Source organism: Diabrotica virgifera, chromosome 7 (assembly GCF_917563875.1).
Source record: "Diabrotica virgifera virgifera chromosome 7, PGI_DIABVI_V3a".
Classification (NCBI taxonomy): domain Eukaryota; kingdom Metazoa; phylum Arthropoda; class Insecta; order Coleoptera; family Chrysomelidae; genus Diabrotica; species Diabrotica virgifera.
Genome location: NC_065449.1, coordinates 239,655,494 through 239,668,815, shown reverse-complemented (window position 1 = coordinate 239,668,815; position 13,322 = coordinate 239,655,494).

Sequence of the window (13,322 nt, the reverse complement as noted above, 5' to 3'; positions counted from 1 at the left end):
GAATCTCCACAAAATGCGATAAGGTTATTGGTTGCTCACAATTTGGATTTCGAAAAGGCCTGGGTACCAGGGAAGCACTAGTTGCAACCCAAGTGCTAGCTCAGAACTGCTACGATCAAAGGAAAGATGTAATGATGTGCTTTATAGATTATGAAAAAGCCTTCGATCGAGTACAACATCATAAACTCGTACATATACTGAAACAACTCGACATAGATCAAAAAGACATTCGTTGCATAGAGGCTCTTTACTGGAATCAAACAGCTGTCGTCAAGGTGGACAATGAAACAACGCAAGCTCAAAAAATTCTCAGAGGTGTAAGACAGGGATGCATTCTCTCCCCACTACTGTTCAATCTATATTCAGAAAGTATCTTCCAGGAAGCTCTTGAGGAATGCGAAAGCGGCATCAAAGTGAATGGTACCTGGGTCAATAATATACGATATGCGGATGATTCGGTCTTAATAAAAGACCTCCAAAACCTTCTTAATAAAATTGGAGAGCATAGCGAGAACATGGGACTTAGCATCAACATAAAAAAGACAAAGTTCCTTATAATCAGCCGTCAATTATGTCAACATCAAAATGCAAGACTAGCATATAACAACCAAGATGTAGAGCGCGTAAGAAAGTTTAAGTACCTGGGAACCTGGCTATGTGAAGACTGGATGTCGGATATGGAAATTAAATGTCGGATAGAAAGAGCCAGAAGTGCATTCATGAAATTCAGAAACGTCTTTACGAACTCTGACTTTGGCCTAAACCTAAGATTAAGATTCACAAAATGCTATATATGGTCGGTGCTCCTATATGGCATGGAAGGATGGACTTTAAAAATAAACACAATGAATAAGCTAGAGGCATTTGAGATGTGGATCTATCGACGAATCCTTAAAGTTCCCTGGACCGCAAGAATAACAAATGAAGAAATCCTGAGAAGAATTTGTACAGAACGACAACTGATGTGCACAATTAAACAGAGAAAAACGGCATACCTGGGACACATAATTAGAAATGAAAGATATCAGTTTCTGCAAACCTTAATTGAAGGAAAGATCGAAGGAAGAAGGGGAGTGGGCAGGAAGAAAATGTCATGGCTCCGTAATGTCAAACAATGGACAGGACTAAAAAACATAGGAGACCTAATACATACTGCAAGGGATAGAGAAAAATGGTCAAACGGGATCGCGAACATCCATTAGTGGATTGCATAAGAAGAAGAAGAAGTTATTTCTATGTTCAAAAAGTTGGGCTGAATTAAAATGAATGGTTTTAAAAAAAAATAAGATCAAATTATAGAGCGCATTTTTAAATTTTCTTAAAAATCTTCCTTTTCCTCCATGTAATTCGAAAAAGATAAGAGATACGAAAAAAAGATACCACACAAAATTATAGGGCTTTTTCAGATAAAAATTTCCTTTTTATTTTTCATTACTGTATCTCTTATAATTTTCAAGTTACAAGGAGAAAAAGGAAGATTTTTAAAAAAATTTAAAAATGCGCTTTATAATTTGCCCTTTTTTTTCAAAAACCGTTTATTTTAAACTCGTCCAACTTTTTGAACACAGAAATAACACTATAATAAAAGGTATTGTAGAAGAAAACCATCCATTTATATTTTGGTGGATGGGGGTTAAAAGTAATTCTCATTTTTTCTTAAAATACAGTAGATATCAATTTTGTTTACAGCATATCTCGCTTAGTTTTAATGTAATGAACCAATAATAAAGCTCATTTTAAAGGACTTTTCAAGTACTACAAACGGTATTAGTGGCATTATACACCTAAAATCGACCGTTTCTCTATTATTTTAAGTTGAATACACCAATTTGAGATTGTACCAAAAAACAAACTATTTTCACCTACCATATCTCTTTTTGTATTATAACTAGAAGATTAATAAAGGCAAGTGTCTCTTTGTTTTTTATAACCTACAAAAATGTTTAATATAGTTTTTTTAGTTAGATGCATAGTTTTTAAGGTATTCGCAAAAAACCGTTCGAAAAGGTATTATGTTTCAATGAAAATGCCAATTTTCAACCACGAATATCTCAAAAAGTATTGAGTTTTAAAAAAAAATTATAGAACAGTTCTCTAGCGAATTCCGTGGTAATTTTTACCAAAAAATTGTTCACCCCTAAGAAGGGGTGGGACTTAGGGGTGGGAACCACCCCCAAGATAAAAGCACACATCGGCATAGGGTAGACTTTGAATTAGGAGATAAGTAGAGGCTACAACCAAAATTTCCTTAAAATCCAATTCGGAGGTAATATCCTATTCTTGCTCCCATTGACTGGCGTTTAATTAAATTTTAGACGAAAAACTGAGATTTCATTGATCAATTTCCCAAATGGTACCCCCTGAGAATTCAATTTTTTTCATTTTTTACGTTCTATGTTATTAAAACATAAGACGCAGCGTAATTGTAACCCTCCACCTCCTTCCCCTTCCTCAATCCCACCAAAGACGTAATTTTTTTTTATTTTTTTTTAAGTAGGATGCAATTACTAACGAAAAATTCACAGGCAGAGCTGAGGCTTTTACAAGACATGTCTATTTTTTATAGACCCGTCAGTTGAGGGTACATAACCTCAAAATGCTTATTTATTTTATTTTAGTTTTTTTTGAAAAATGATGCGAAAAAACTAATATAATAGTAAAGGAAAAAGTAATAGAACATGTATCTACTTTTGAATATTTGGGAAATATAATAACAGATGATGGGAAAACGGACTTGGCAATAAGTAATAAACTGAAGAAGGCAACTAGCGTGTACTACTCTTTAAATAATACAATTTTTGGAAAGTCAGAAATAAGCAACAAAACTAAACTCAGAGTATATAACAGCATAGTAAATCCGATAATGGCATATGGGGCGGAAACATGGATTGTCCAAAAGAAACATGAATCAATGATAAACGCGACCGAGATGAAATACATGAGAAGAATAGCCGGAGTTACGAAGTTTGACAGATTCAGAAATGAAGATATAAGAAGAGAGCTGGAACAAGAACCGATAATTAGGAAGATCGAAATCAAACAATTAAGCTGGTTTGGACACATACAACGAATGGAGCAAAATATACTTACAAAGAAGGTACATGAAGCCAAAATGGGAAACAAAAGAAAAAAGGGAAGGCCGAGGAAGACATGGATGGACCAGATCCAAGATATAGGTGAAAGGAGACACATCAGTATGAGGGATATGAAGAACCTGGCCACCAATAGAAGCAATTGAAAGAAGTGGATAAAAGGCGGAACCCGACATCCGACGCCCTGAAGGGCACTAAGGATTATGAGAAAGAAGAAGAAGAAAAATGCGTCTTCATCTCCAAAAACTTGTTTTTGGAGATGGCTGTAAATCTAAATTTTTTTGTACTTTATTTTTTATTTTTTTTTTATCAAAAATTATATTTTTAATTTTTTTCAGATATTTCCGTAAGGTGCGCAATCTTGAAAAATCCAAAAAAACTGTTTTTTAGGGGGTTTTTGGGATTTTTCCATTTTATAGACTTCAAAATAGACCATATTAAGGATTGTTTTTTAGGTTATATACCTATAATTTAACTCAGTCCTTTTTAACATTAAAAAATGGGAGTTCAAAAATGGGAAAAACTCGTAAACCCACTTTTTTGGGGGTTTGAACGTGGTTACATGATGCAGAAGCTAATAGAATAATATTACAAAGGGGGCCTCGAGGTCAACATTAAGAAAACTGAAGCCATGTGTATTGGAGGGCCAGAGCAGTCCATTATATTAGACGATGGGTTAGAAATTAAACACTGTGACGAATACAAGTACCTGGGCATGAAGATAACTCAAGATGGAACACTCGATGCTGCTATAAAAAACGCTGGACGGAAGGGCCGCCCGAGAACTTTATCGTACCGATCTATTATCGTTATCGTACTAGATACTGGCATTCTATAAAAATAACAAAGTTACTCGTTATTTTGATATTTTATAAACACCTTGCATACTTGAAAATATTTTATGGTTCTACGCATCATTAATTCCTGCATTTGAGAGAATGTTCGGGGACACACTATAGATTATTGCATACCTAAATCAATAGAATATTAGTCATACTTTCATTTCAAATTAGTTCATTTTTCTGAGAAATTATTAGCTTACAATATTTGCATTTTACTGCATGGATTTTAATGAAATTTTGGGAGTAGCCCAAAGCCCAATCTCCTAATTCAAAGTCTATCCTATATACTATATACTATGGCGCTTTTATCATGGGGGCGGTTCCCACCACTTCTCGGGGATAGAACATTTTTATTTTCGAACTGCATGGAGCAAAAGGAAGAATTTTAAGAAAAGTTAAAAATGCGCTCTATAATTTGATCTTATTTTTTTCATCCGTCCAACTGTTTGAAAGTAGAAATAACACTATATTAAGAGGTATTGCAAAAGAAAAACAATGCATTTAAATTCTGGTGGATGATGGGTTAAATGTATGTACTTCTCATTTTTCCTTAAAGTACATTAGTCATATATTCTTTTGCACCATATCTCGCTTAGTTTGAATGTAACCGACATTTTAACGGTGCTCGTTTTAAATGCCTTTTCAAACACTACAAAAGCATGAGTACTTTGGGCATGCAACAAAAAAACAAACTCTTTTTAGCTACCATATCTCTTTTTGTATTATAAATAGAAAATTTACGAAGGAACGAATCTCTTTATTATTTATAATCTAAAAAAATTTATATACTGTTTTTAGTTTGATGCATAATTTTTAAGGTATTCACAAAAAACCGTCCGAAAACGTGTCATTTTTAAATGAAAATGGCCAATTTTCAACTTCGCATAACTCAAAAAGTATTGAGTTCTCAAAAAAAGTATAGATCAGTTTTTGCTTAAAAATAGGTTCTCTAGCCACCTCCATGCTTATTTTGACCAACAAATTTTCCACCCCCTTGAAGGGGTGGGAATTGCCCCAAGATAAAAGCGCCATATTATATAGGGTAGATTTTGTTTCTTGAGCTATTCCCTACTTTCTGTGAAAATATCAAGTACATCGATGTAGTAGGATGGAATTCGGAGCCAAATACCCTCATTGACTGCCCTATAATAATGCTCTGCTATGATCGCGTGAGAGGGGACACACACAAGATTCTACCAAAATTTCTATTTTCTGTAACTTTTCGAGTTTTTGAGCTACAGCAACGAGTTTTATGTCATTGGAAAGGTAATTTTGCATTCTTTCAAAATATGTAAAAATATACAGGGCGTATCTAAAAAGTTCAGATTTTTTTTTCATTTACGGTTCAACCGGAAGCCATATTGTGGGTAAAATTTATTAAACCAATAGATAATAAAGTACTCTATAAGTCTGCCAAATTTCAAATTTTAGTTTTTATTACAGAGGAAGTTACGGGCACTCGAATATTTTTTTATAAAAAATTTATAACTCCCCTCCTATGAGGAGATAAGAAATCTGACTAATGTTAATCAATTTACCGATAAGATATCAAAAATATATCAAAAAATAAACAAATTCCTTTGAGCCATTTTTAAGAAAATCTAGTTCAAAGTTATGTCAAATTTTGACCCCTTAAATATAGGCAACCCATAACTTTTTCTGAAAAACGATAATATTCTTGTTATAGGCCCATCTTTAGGCTATATAAATGTTTTTTCAAATTAAATTTATCTTAAACAAGTTTTTAGATTGGTAGGGAAATGTATCGGGTGGGCGGTCGGCCATGCTGGCCGCCATTTTGGATTTGGAAATGTCAAATTCCGTATTTCTATTCAACTATCGATAAGCTAACTTTATGTTAAATTTCATTCGTTTCGGTCAAAATTTGCAAAAATGGGCTCCAAATAACCCCCTTATTTCGGACCCCCTTTGAGAGGTTTTTTTCAAAAGCTTAGTTTCTCGACAAAATTCTCTTAAACTTACTCATACCAAATTTCATCGAAATCGGTTCGGTAGTTTTTGCTGGGCGGTGGCGACATACGTACGTACATACGTACGTACGTACATACATACGTACATACTTCCGACATGTTTTTTTATTTGCTTTTTACACTCAGGGGGACTCAAAACGTCAAAAAAAAAGTGAAATCTGAAAAAATTTTTTTGCACGATCCTATAACTTTATCTATTATACTCATACTACGTATGTAGTACGATAAAGTAAAACAGAAACATACAGGGTAGAAAAGCCATATCCATGGTGAACGGCATTTTGTGGGACCAAACAATATCTAAATCGAACAGCTCACATACAATATCATACTTAAAAGTGTAATCATATAATTATATGGCAGTGAAGTTTGGCCAAATGAAACAAAGAACAGAGAAAACAGAGTAATTGATGACATAAAAACAAAACAGCCAGGTAATATGGTACGTCCATTACAGAGATTGCCAGATGACAGGATCCCTAATCAGATTTTGACGTGGACACCACGTGGAGAACGAAAAGAGGAAGGCCGTGAGGAAGGATCAGGGTGGAAGGATGTGGAAATAATCAATAATGTAGAAAATAAAACGGATAATGTAGAACTATGTCTAAATTGCTGTAGAAGTGAAATAATAAGAATGTGGAACGATAAAATGTGAATAAAATGTATATAGAGTTTAGGTAGGGAATTGAAAAAGAACTAGAAGAAAAAGAAATCCGTGAAGGTCTATGATTAAACAGAGAAGAATGGCGGTTAGGGGTTGGAAGGCGTCGGAGAATGCTGTAAACCGATAGTAGTAGTAGTACTAGAAACTATCAAACTTCATTGTTATCTGATTCAACACTATTTAAAACAGATATGGACTTACTTCATAAGCGAGTGAATCCAGAACAATCTTCCTCTCACTCTGACATGCCATTTATCAATCTCTCCTACATCTAACTTAATTCTAATTGTTGCTCCAACAACTTGAATTTCTACAGACCCACTTAACTATATTTCAATTCACTTTCCTCTAAATAACCAGCGATCTAAACAAATAACAATATTTACCAAAACATTGCAGCATGGTATAATGATCTAGTGACTTAGTTTTATATAATAGTTTCTTTCAATACAAGTACAATGTTCCAAATTTCTCTCCTGCATGCACTCAGATTGTACAAGGCGAAATTCACTGTAAATAATGTCTATTATACTCGCTTTATGGTTCGTAACACTTCCAAAACTTTCTCCGATAATTGTCAGAAATATCAACACATTTATTATTTAATTTAAACGTGGGTGTTGAGAAAGGATATTGAATTTAGTGTAACAGGTAACATCGATTTTGTTAAAGGAATAGGACCGACGGCTTAAAAATAAAGTAGAAACATTTAAATCACCTTCTGGGTCAAACACTGTTATAGGTACCTACTCCTTTGTTATAGTGTCTACTTTCCTGAAACCCTTCTATCTAAAAACCTGAAGTTAAATCGTACACCAAATTTAGGAACACTTTTTGACCTTAATCAGTTTAAAGAATTCTATGAAATCCCTTTGGTGGAAATTAAAGAACCGTTTTCAGGGTAATCCAGATTCAGTGAATGACAGAATGGTATTGTATAAACCACCGATATACGAAAGCCCTTGCCATTTTTGAGAGTCCTATTACTCCAAATTCCTTGCTCCAATGTCTTCCTGATACTTCTATTTCAGGACAATTTTGGTCTTCTCTTTTATATCTTCCTAGTGGTTTCCATCTAAATACTCTACTGGTCTATCTACTTACTTCTATTTGTGGAAGATATCCAAAACCCTTAAGACTTTTCCTTTCTATTATATGAGCTAATGTGCCTGTGAGGTCATTCCCATGTATATTGGTCAATTATTTTATGTTGGAAGAATCTATTTTGTATTTTTAGGTTAAGAAATTAAATCTCCATCATTTATTACATAACTATGTATTGTTATTCTTATAATTATATAAATACTGTGAGACGGACTATATGATTTCCTTTACCAATTCTTTTGTTTTTGTCAATATCCGCTGAATAATCAAAGTTTCTAACTTCATAACCCTTGTTTTTTGCTGAGTTCTTCGTTCGTTATATCCGTCCTGTATTAGTCTAAGAGCTAGTGAACCCTCCGACTAACGGTCGTCCTGTAAGGCTAGAAATTTGTCTAGTGATAATTCATAGCACACCAAGGCTAAAAACCATGACCTGGCAGGCATCAGCCGTGCACGTGTATCTACCAGGTGAATCGAAAAGTGCATAGTTTAGGGGTAAAATAAACTTTCTCCTGTAAGGTTTAAATTTAAGTATGTGTTTGAGTAAGTCATTTAGAAGAAATGTGTACAATGACAGGCGATTCTGAAGAGCATAAGATCTTGCCAGGCGAGGGGAAAAATTAGGGGTTTTTCCTAAAATTATTTTTTTTTTGCATCGAACAATTTTTTTAGTTGATGGATTCGACCGTTACTTGATGGAAGTTCATTTTATCTAACAATAAAACACTGAAAACGTTTGTTTTCTATACTTCCACAAAATTTATTATAACTAAGTGACTACAGCTGTTTATATCACTTGAGAAAGGCACTCCGCCGAAACAGCTGTAGTCACTTAGTTATAATAAATTTTGTGGAAGTATAGAAAACAATTTTTTTTTTAGGTTTCTTGAATCATTTCAAACAGAAAAGGTATTTAGTGATTTTTCTCTTAAGTTAATAGTTTTTGTTATATAAGCGATTGAAAATTTAGAAAATTGCGAAATCGGCCATTTTTAACCCTAAATCGGACATTTATCTAAAAATTTCAATGTTGCCAAGGTACGTAGATATTCTTTAAACATTGATTGATGAAATCCCGAAGAGTTTTTTGCAATAAAATATCGAAAACCCCTTTGTTTTTTTAATTGCTAATTAGACAGGTCGATTTTTATTTTTGAATTAGAACCTTTTGGCATATAAAAGTAAGTTAAATTAAGCGCCATAATACTAGTGACGTCATCCATCTGGGCGTGATGACGTAATCGATGATTTTTTTAAATAATAGTAGGGGTTGTGTAATAGCTCATTTGAAAGGTTATTTAATTCTCTATTCAGTAATATAAACATTAACATAATTATTTGTACAGGGTGTACAAAAAAAAAATTTTCTTCTATTTGTCAAATTTAATCAAAGTTAATTTAATAAAAAATTTTTTTGTACACCCTGTATAAATAATTATGTTAATGTTTATATTAGTGAATAGAGAATTAAATAACCTTTCAAATGAGCTGTCACACAACCCCTACTCTCATTTAAAAAATTCATCGATTACGTCATCACGCTCAGATGGATGACGTGACTAGTATTATACATATGCCAAAAAGTCCTAATTTAAAAATAAAAATCGACCTGTCTGAGGATTTCTCTTGAAATTTGCCCATTCTCGAGATAATGAATTTATGCCAATTCAAACGCCCTCACTTATACTACAGTGTCGCGCCCGCTTGATTAGCAATTAAAAAACAAAGGGGTTTCCGATATTGTATTGCAAAAAACTTTTTGGAATTTCATCAATCAATGTTTAAAGAATATCTACCTACCTTGGCAACTTTGAAATTTTTAGATAAATGTCCGATTTAGGGTTAAAAATTGCCAATTTCGTAATTTTCAAAATTTTCAATCGCTTATATAACAAAAACTAATAACTTAAGAGAATAATCACTAAAGACCTTTTCTGTTTGGATTGATTTAAAAAACCTAAAAAAAATTTGTTCGATGCAAAAAAATAATTTTAGGATAAACCTCTAATCTTTTCCCTCGCCTGGCAAGGTCTTATGCTCTTCAGAATCGCCTGTCATTGTACACATTTCTTCTAAATGACTTACTCAAACACATACTTAAATTTAAACCTTACAGGGGAAAGTTTATTTTACCCCCTAAATTTGCACTTTTCGATTCACCTGGTAGATACACGTGCACCGCTGAGGCCTGCCAGGTTATGGTTTTTAGCCTTGGTGTGCTATGAATTATCACTAGAAAGATTTCTAGCCATACAGGACGACCGTTAGTCGGAGGGTTCACTAGCTCTTAGACTATATCCGAGGCTTACGGCTAGGCTTCCTTGCAAGGTTAATTTTTTATAATTGATGAAGATCAAGCCCATCATGTGAACCCCCAACCTGAAGCACCAAACTTTACTGCTGCAGGCCTTTCAGACGAGGATACTGTAAGCGAGAAGATACTGTATGCGAGATACATAATTTGCGATGGTGCTATCTCGAATTCACATGATGCTCGTCAGTATGAAAACAGTAGCAGTGCGGTTTAATTTTTATTTCTAATGCAGTGATCTGGCAATGCTGTATGCTGTAGAGAGGAATTTGTCTATACCAATCAAATGAATTTGTTATTATCAAATACAGCACACTTCATGATTCAACAGTTTAATTCAGAGAACACCATTTTTCTTCCGTTGCTCAACGACAGAAAATCATATGTCTATGGTAAATCCTTACCACGGCACATACCAAAATGAAATATAATGTAAAAGTGAATAAAAATGAATATAAATGGCACGTTGAAACAAACGCAAAAGAACTCCAAGTGCGGTGGAACTACGTGCGCTGCACTGTGCGCTATGAAAAAGAGGGTCGAGGACTGTAATAAGGCATGTCTTAGCGCATTCAGTTCGTTGACAAGGTATGCGCTGCTGCATGCGCTAAGGAATGCGTTTAGCGCACGCAAAAAGGCACGCAGTGTGAACATAGCAATACAGAATTCGGTATCTCGCATACTGTATGCGTCGCGCGTCCCGTGTGAAAAGTTCCATTTGAGTATATGTAAAAGCTGCGTCTCGGGTTCTCGGATGCAGTATCCTCGATTGAAAAAGGGTCTTAAGGTTTATTACCTCAGTAAATCAGTCCCAGTTTTGTGGCGCCAATCGCCAGTCATCTCTTATTCTCGTCTGCTACATGACGTAGCAGATGAGAGATACCTGTATGAAGCATTATTCCGTTTATTGTTAAATCAACCATGTAATTCCTTGACGCACGTTTTTGCCATCTTGCGTATAGAAATCGTGCAAATATTAATCGATTGCTGTCTGAAATATATGTAAAGTAAACAAATTATATGACTTTCTACTATAAACATAAAATTTTAGTACTTTAGACGTATTTATATTATATACTTAATTCTCTCAGCCGAGATTCATGTTGACTCATTCGGAATAGGAAACATACAGCACAAAAATTCCTACCTCACACTATGAACTGCTCAAATCAACTTAATCTTTCATTAAAAAAGAAGAATTAGGGAATCCAACGATCTGTCAAACTATTCCAATATGTCTGGCGGCTGGCATGAATAAATTGAAGGCATATGATAAGTATAGTGTTATTTTAGTATTTTAAAGTAATTTTCGTATTTTATGTCCGTGTAAATATTGCTAAATACTTCTGTGACATAGTAAAAAATATTGCTTACGTCAATAAACTTTAATAAGTAGTTAAAAAGTTTTAATTAAGTAATTTGGAAAATTGAAGAAAACTAGGTTAACAAATTTTATGTTTTATAAGTGTAATAAAAAATAATATTGAGCATCCCTAAAATTAGATTTTAGGTAAAATCATCGGGGTAATATATATTTTATTATTTTAGGTACCTAGTAATACCACATTGTATCTTAAATTTGAAATTTTAATTTAACCCGGCACCTGCCACGTGACTTTGCAAGGCGCCAACTGCCACGTGGGGTGCTCACAGCACCCCTTAAAAATTTTCTGTGATCTACTTGTTTAAAAAACAAAATAATGTGTTAAGTAACACAAGAATATAAAAAAACATGTTTTATTAACTTATTAGCCACTAATATGTTATAAAAGTTAAAAAATAAAATGAAAAAGGTGTTATAAGCAAATTAGCAAGTATAGTATAGGGTCTATATTAATAATTTAAATCAGTTATTTCAATAAAAAATGTAAATTTGACTTGTTTATCAAAAATACAAAAACAATTTAAAACTTAAAGTACCAGATGATGACACCCCAATTCGATTTTAGTGGTATAAGTTCAGAATAATACTAAATAACCACTTCAAACACTAACACATCTATGCTATATAATATTATAGAAAGCTACTATGACGCACAGCTCCGTTACCAAACTTGAAATACCAAATATTTGATAAAAATGTATTATGGGGTGCTGGTAGCACCCCACGTGGCAGGTGCCGGGTTAAATAAAGTATCCAATAAAATCGCTTATGTGCAGTGTTGCCAGAGAAATTTTTGTAAATGCACCGGAATGACTGGAATAGTGACACAAAGTACTAAACCAACACATTTTGTACAAAAACTTAAAAAAACGTCGTTTAAAATTACTTGAAGCAAATTTCTTATGTCACAAAATTTTAGGTTTTTACTTTAGGACACTTTAGTATCGAAAGTTTGGTTGTTAATTGTATCAAATTGGTACAAATGTAACAACTCTGGCAACGCTGAATTGACTGCCAGTCGTCCTGTCATTAAAAATCACGTGGTTTGGATTGCCTAATTATTAGAAATAGTGGGAGTGTATACTAAACCCATAACATCTTGTGGAATTTATTTCTACAAAATATTTTTATTTTGAACAATAAATGATTTTCTCATTTGTTATCAATGCATTATAATGGCTTTATAAATAATTATTGATTGGCGTAAGGTTTATGTTATTTATGTCTGTTTACTACTATTAATAATATTGGTTATGCAGGTATATTTGGTTGTGTAGTAATTTCCAGTTACGTCTAGCAACCTATCTTCCCAAAAAAGGAATTACTAACGTCACTAGACAGTTGTGTCTCGGCTGAGCGAATTCAGTTTAACTATCATTTTAGATCTCGTTCATCAATTTTGTTGTATTTATGGTGCAACAAATTTTCCTAAAATTTCATCAAATCATGATAAAAATTCATTAATCTCCAAATTCATTAGCAGGTACCATCGTTAACCAAAAAGTACCATTAAAGAGTCCTCCTAATGACTTCCTTCTCAGACAACAATATCGATGTCACACCGAGAGAAACACAGCCAGTCTAATTGGTTATTGTTTGAACTTTCCACATCGTAACGGTACTCGATCGGTTAAGGCCTCGCCGGTCGGTAGTACCGTGGTACTTACCTTGACTGACTGGTTCATTAAGTCACTCGGTTAAACTAGGTCCTCTAAATATGGACGTAAAAAATCGTGTTTACTTCTTCCATTGATAATTGATTTGAAGACACGGTCACCAGAAGATGTTGCCATGTTTTATTCTTTCGGGCTAGATATACGGATTTCTTAATATTTACAGAAAATCTAAAATCTTCAATAATATTTTAGTGCAGGGGCGTCATTTGAAATTTTGATTGGGGGTTGGGGCAAGCATTATATATACAATACATT